Source organism: Nipponia nippon, unplaced genomic scaffold (genome assembly GCF_047370975.1).
Source record: "Nipponia nippon isolate SJK-2023a ecotype South Korea unplaced genomic scaffold, ASM4737097v1 scaffold_7, whole genome shotgun sequence".
Taxonomy (NCBI): Eukaryota; Metazoa; Chordata; class Aves; order Pelecaniformes; family Threskiornithidae; genus Nipponia; species Nipponia nippon.
In genome coordinates this window covers 9365603-9371666 of record NW_028262391.1, presented here as the reverse complement: position 1 = coordinate 9371666, position 6064 = coordinate 9365603, and positions in this window count along the sequence as shown.

Genomic DNA, 6064 nt, shown 5'->3' with positions numbered 1-6064 from the left:
CGCCCGCCGCCCCGCCCCGCGCCATCACGCCCCGCCCCCGCGCCAGGGCCGTGGGTTCGAGTCCCGGCCCCGACTCCTCCGCGTACCGAGAGCGGCGCTTCGCACCCCTACTCCCTGACGCCACCGCGCATTAGGACGGCGGCACTACCTTGAACCGCACCTGGGAGTGAGGCATAATAGCGGCTGAATAAGGCAATATATCCACCGGTATGTCACTGAGGTTCATCTTGCACGAGTATCTCTTCTTGGTTCAATTTACAGATCCGAGTTTTGATTTCCCTTTCTGAGGCTGCAGATAAGATTTTAAGAACACATTCAGTGTTGGTCTCCATCATGACATATGGGGTTGCTACCCTTTCGGTGTACCAGATGGGTATTCCTATCCTTTTTTTCTATAGAATATACATATTTAAATAGCTACCAGTTCTGGGTCTGCTGGCTGATGGCTGCTGTACGCAGTATACTTTGTCCAAGTTCTCTGGAGTGTTAAATTAAACCTTTCAAATTAGATAAAATTATTCACAGAATTATTACTCTTCCAACAGTTAATTAATGTTCTTTTTGTTTCCTTGAATACTACTGTGCAGCTATAAACGCTTCTTCAATCTCATTTCTTTACATAGTCTTTTGCCTTTTCTTCTTTGTTGGTATGATTTACATTCGTTTAAAAATTACTAGCATTCAGACCTCTGAAACACAGTGTTACACACTGATTTTCAAACTTCTTTTGGGTAAAGGACTGCTTCTTTCAAAGGAAACCATTTTCTCTTTTTTCTCTGCCTACAGTTTACCTACAGTTAGTCCAACAACTCCCAGCAGTTGGCTATGTAAAGAAATAAGAACTAGGTGCTTGAGTTAAAGAAAGATCTCTATTTTCTTTTATCCTTTCCCCTCACAAAATGCCTTATGCATCCAAGTAGCCACTTGCCTTGCTGCTAGGCTTACCCTTTTCCATGCTTAAGGAAATGCTTATTTCCACAGCCTTAAAACAGGCAGACCAAAATCACAACTCCTTGTCATGGCATACATCTGTAGCCTTGTACTCCAAGACACCTCAGGTTATAGAGGCGAGCGACAAGGCAGCCACTGGAGCTCTTCTTAGCAATCACGGCAGTAGGTGGCAGACGGCTCATGGGACCCCTTTCTCCAAGGACAAAATCGCACCGCGCTGGGGACGAGACCCATGGTGCACCACCGTGTCCTGCGCAGACCTACCAACTCAGCCAGAGCTCATCTGTACGTCTGCAAAACGGCACAGCATCGCGCCACGGTCTTGCACAGGAGGGTCTGTGCAAGAAACATCACGTGGTCTTTTTTTAGCTATACCCTGTTTCAGGTACAAGGAAATCTCAGAGAAGCTTGGATTTTAATTTGAATAAAGAGACAAGTAAGGAAGAGAGAGCAAGAGCTCTGAGTCATCAGCACAGCGAGTAGCTGAACTTTGGCTGAGGTTACCCAGAGAGAAGAGGGAAAAGGAGGGGACGAAGAACAGAGAGTGCAAGGACTGGAGGATAGAGCAAGATCATCCGAAAGGCAAATTACATGAAGGAGCGTGGGAGAGAAATGAGAAATCTAGGAGGAAATATACTTCTTCCTTACTTCTCCTCTTCTCATCCTGCCTCTGTGGCTTAATGCAGCCTAGGGAAGCACACTCCACAACTTCTTGCATTTGTCATCCTCCATTAACTAACAGTAATTTCACAGCATTCTTCAGAAGTCTCACAGTGACAATCTACCCGGGAGTAAAAAAGAGCCAAAGAAAATTAGCACAAAATAAGTTCTCAGAAAGCTGAGAAATGTTAAAAGATCCCCTGTTGAAATATGTCACTGGCATACCTACACAGGCCAGACAAGGGAGAATGGCGCAAGTCCTTCCGAAAGGATGGAGGGGGTATGGGATACTAGATGGGAAAACATCCTGCTGCTCAGGTATGAACTTTCATGTCAGTGGCACATTACCCCCACATAAACGAGCTTGTCTTTCGGGTCTTCTTTAGCCTGTAGGTGAATATAAATTGGGGCGATTATTCTCTCTAGTTCTGTTATTTACATATACCAGCACAGGAGACGTGACTAATGCTAACCTGAAACTAGTGAAGCCTGGAATGAACGGGCCCCTGGTGACCACCCGTAACACGTACCACCGGCCAGGCCTTACGGTACGCACCCCCTCAGCAACGTTTGGGGCCACACTCTCAGGTGCCGCTTGACTTAGACACGCCACTGCATCTCCTGTTAGGTTCCGCATGCCCAGGCAAGCTGTCAGAAAGCTGGTTTTGTCTGTGGTACCTCCTTAAAATTACTGAAGAAAAATGTTCTAGGGTTACCTTGAATCACTCGGGTGACTTCAACAGATTTATTCTGTTTGATCCAGTATCTCTCCATGATAGTGTATTTGGACACCTAAGCAGTGCACACATTTGAAATAAATGGGATTTTCGTGCAAGAGGAAATTCCCATATGCCTGCATGTAGCTACTGCATTTCAGCCATGTCTTTTTAACACTGCGGAAAACCCGCTCATTCTAACTAAAACATTACAAATTCAAATATTTTTAGTAATTTGTAGATTTAGATGTTGGAAGGATAGTGAATGTGCATTTATTCATGCAAAGATCATTTTCTAATATGTATGAAAAGATGTATTTCTTGAAACGATCCCAGTGGTTTCCGTATTACTGGGCCTTTTCAGCTCCTTTTAACCACCGTTCACATTCAGTTTTCATCCACCTCAGTAGCACACTATCACGATGTAAAGTAATGCATCTGTACATAATGGTCTCTACGCAGCAGCGTGCTCTCAAGGAGGACAGAAGGTAGTGTTCTCCTTTCAGTACTTTGAAGTGAGATTCCTTGAAGTCAAATCCCTAATGAGGCAACATGAAACCCGTCAGGTGAACACAGAGAAGGGGGAGACACGATAAAAGAGGATCCCACGTGACAGCCCTCAATCCAGTGAGTAAACCTTGCTACTGCACGCTAGCCGTACTGCAGTCAGTAGGACTGTCTCTATGAGTAAAGATTGTTTGCGCAAGGACTGAAGGTCTTTAAAATTAGTTTGTTTTATAAACCATAGAGTGTACAACATGCAGGAGCATACAGGTATGGGTACTGTAATTCTTACAGGAGCTGTTGCTGGAGTCTAGAAAAGCAGAATTTATTCTGCTCTGAAACATCTAAATCTGAAAAATTAATTAAGAGAGAGAGGAACATAACACTCAAACACTCATCTTGGAAATCATTACAGTGATACATACCGGGAAGTGAAATCATGTTCCAGAATCTATGCATCAACCCCAAATCTATAAAGGTAAAATAATGTATAAGTAACATTTATTATTTTTTATGAAATTACTGTATTTTGAAATAGTATGATGTTGTAAGATATATTTTCTATCAAGATTAGTATAGAAAATTTACATTTCAGCACCTGGCTATTTCTTTTATTTCAAGAAGCACAATACTTCGAGGCACTTGGGATTCTTGGGCCTGGCCCTGTGTATTACAGATTTATTTTTCTTGTAACTCAATTAATGGAATGTTATTCTCGGTGTACATGAGTGCCACTGAAAGGGAACTCCGACCCACTGGATATACTGCTTACCAAAGACTATCTCAAAAATTATTTCCCAGTTTCTTGTTTTCTATCCTTTGCATTATTCAACAACCCACGTCCTAAGAGCAGGGGAAGCCGGGCGCTGATTCAAGTCACATTTTCCAAGGGATTTGTTTCAGTCGGTTGCTGTGGTGTCTCAAGAGGGACGAGGTCTCTTTCAAGTCACCTTCAAATGGTCACTGACAAAACACTTTGCCCTCAAATGTCAACCTGTCACTGAAACACATTAAAAGATCAGACAGGAGAAAAACAACAGAGGAGGAAGAAAAAAATTTTCCTTAAAAACTCTTATAAAAGAATTGTTTTAAAAATTAAGTCCAAATTATAAATGAAGACACCTTAACACTTACGTGAATAAGCAAACCAGGAGCAAATTTTCTCAAACAGCAAGTTTTCTGGTGCGTTGTGCAAGGAGCTGGTATCTACTCAATAATTACAACTTGGATTTTCAGACACTTTAAATTGTTTAATGATGCGAGTCATTTAGAGGAAAAAATAAAATAATCAGGCATTTGTACATTATCAAATTTAAAGATTCATTAAATAAAATCTATGTTTTATTAGAGCAGCAAGACAACAGCCTACAATTAGGTCAAGCTCTGGGTCACAGCTATGCAGAATTTTAATGCCTCTAAATCTTAACCCTTTGTAACTATATCCATCAGAGATTAACACATCAGCATATAATCTTGTTAACATAGTCCAAATCACTTCCAGGGAAAACAGAACACCTGACCAAACTGAAGTTGTGATGGACTGCATCCTCCATCACAACATTGCTACTTTTGTCTGGATCGAGTGGGTCTGTTGCTATAAAGATACTTTCTGCATTCCTTCTACAGAACACAAAGAAAAGCAACATATTCAGAGACAGCAGAATGTGTCTCTCTGCTCTACGAGTATGGATATAGATTTATTCAATAGACTTTCCACCGATTGTTCCTTCTACTGTGGTTTATTAAATCTGAAATATAACCTAGCATCTTAGTGGAACTAGGAGCCTTGAGGCAATCTTATGAGAGCCCTTGTTTTCACCTTGGAAAGGCAGCACACGGAGAGCACAACTTGCAGAGTGATCAATCTCTATCACAGCAACCTGCAGTCTTTGACCCTCATTTTCTTCAGTGCTACATCACTGTCACGCCAGCACAGCCCCACTGATTGTGATGGCAGGCCTGATTTATGTTGATGAAGTGAGTAGGCAAGTCATCTGCTTGTTTTCATGCCTCCATATCGAACGCTGAGTACAAAGAGACACAGTACTTGGCCCTTCTGCTCTGTCTGTTCATAACCCATAAAGGAATCCTGCATAGGGTTGTGCTTGTTTTCCCTTGCATGTTCCCACTGAGTGGAAAACAGGGTGACTGCAGACACCTAAATGACTATGTCGTCATGCGTACCACTGGAAATTAAATCTATTCCTTAAAGAAGCAGTGTAATTTTTAATCAAACTGCTGAATGTCCTGAAAGTATATTTACCTCTGTTTAACTGAAATGACAAACCCTCAGAAAAAGAGCTCTCAGTCAAACTGCACTATCATTTCAAGCATATGCAGCATATTTAATGTAAGACTTGAGGACTCCCTTCACTGTTTCCACCTTGGCTTGTCTGAATTTGACACAAATTAGAGTATTCACTGGTTTTAGGTTGGCTTTAGACTTAGTTGTAGGTTCCTGCTAAGTCAGTAGAGAGACAGGCTCCTCCTGAGGGCGATACAGGTTGGGACACAATTTAGGTAACCAGCCCACTCTCTTCAGGTCGATGTGTAAGCTCAGTCTCTAAGTTTGGCCACCTTGAATAGGTCCTTTCCGCTCCCTAAGGAGTCACAAATCAGTTGAAACCCCAAGGTCCCGACTCGGATCTAAAGCATGAGGGTCCATCCAAAGAGGAGTGATGACAGGTTTACTGACAGAATATATACGGCAGAAAAACAGTAGTGTTCTTGTTGTGAACCAGTGGAACTCCTGCAACTATCTGCAAGCTACACCTGCTCTCGTGGTTGTGTTGAGAAAAGTATTAGCTTCACATGGGCCTTGAGGAGGAAGATGACATTGTGAAACTCTTCCTTGCTTAGGGACAACTCAGACATGAAGAATTATTCAAATTAATCTTGACATCCTAGCTCTTCAAACATTTCAAATGCTGCCTTTATCTGGATTGAGTTGCAAATACTCTGTAAGGTTGGGAAACTTCTTAACTTGGGAAGAGGTCATGGAGGCAATAAAAAAAGGGGACTCTTTCAGAGTAACTGGCATAAAATTAACCAACATTTGTCACATTTGATCAAAGAAATGTCAGCCATGAGAACACGCATCCGTATCATGTCATATTTAATGTCATATTTACAAAATGTGCATGCTTACATTTCAGCCACCCATATTCAAAGGTCTATACAATGGCCACTTACATAGGTATTACATAAGAATCGTGTATAGAGCAGTAGAAAAT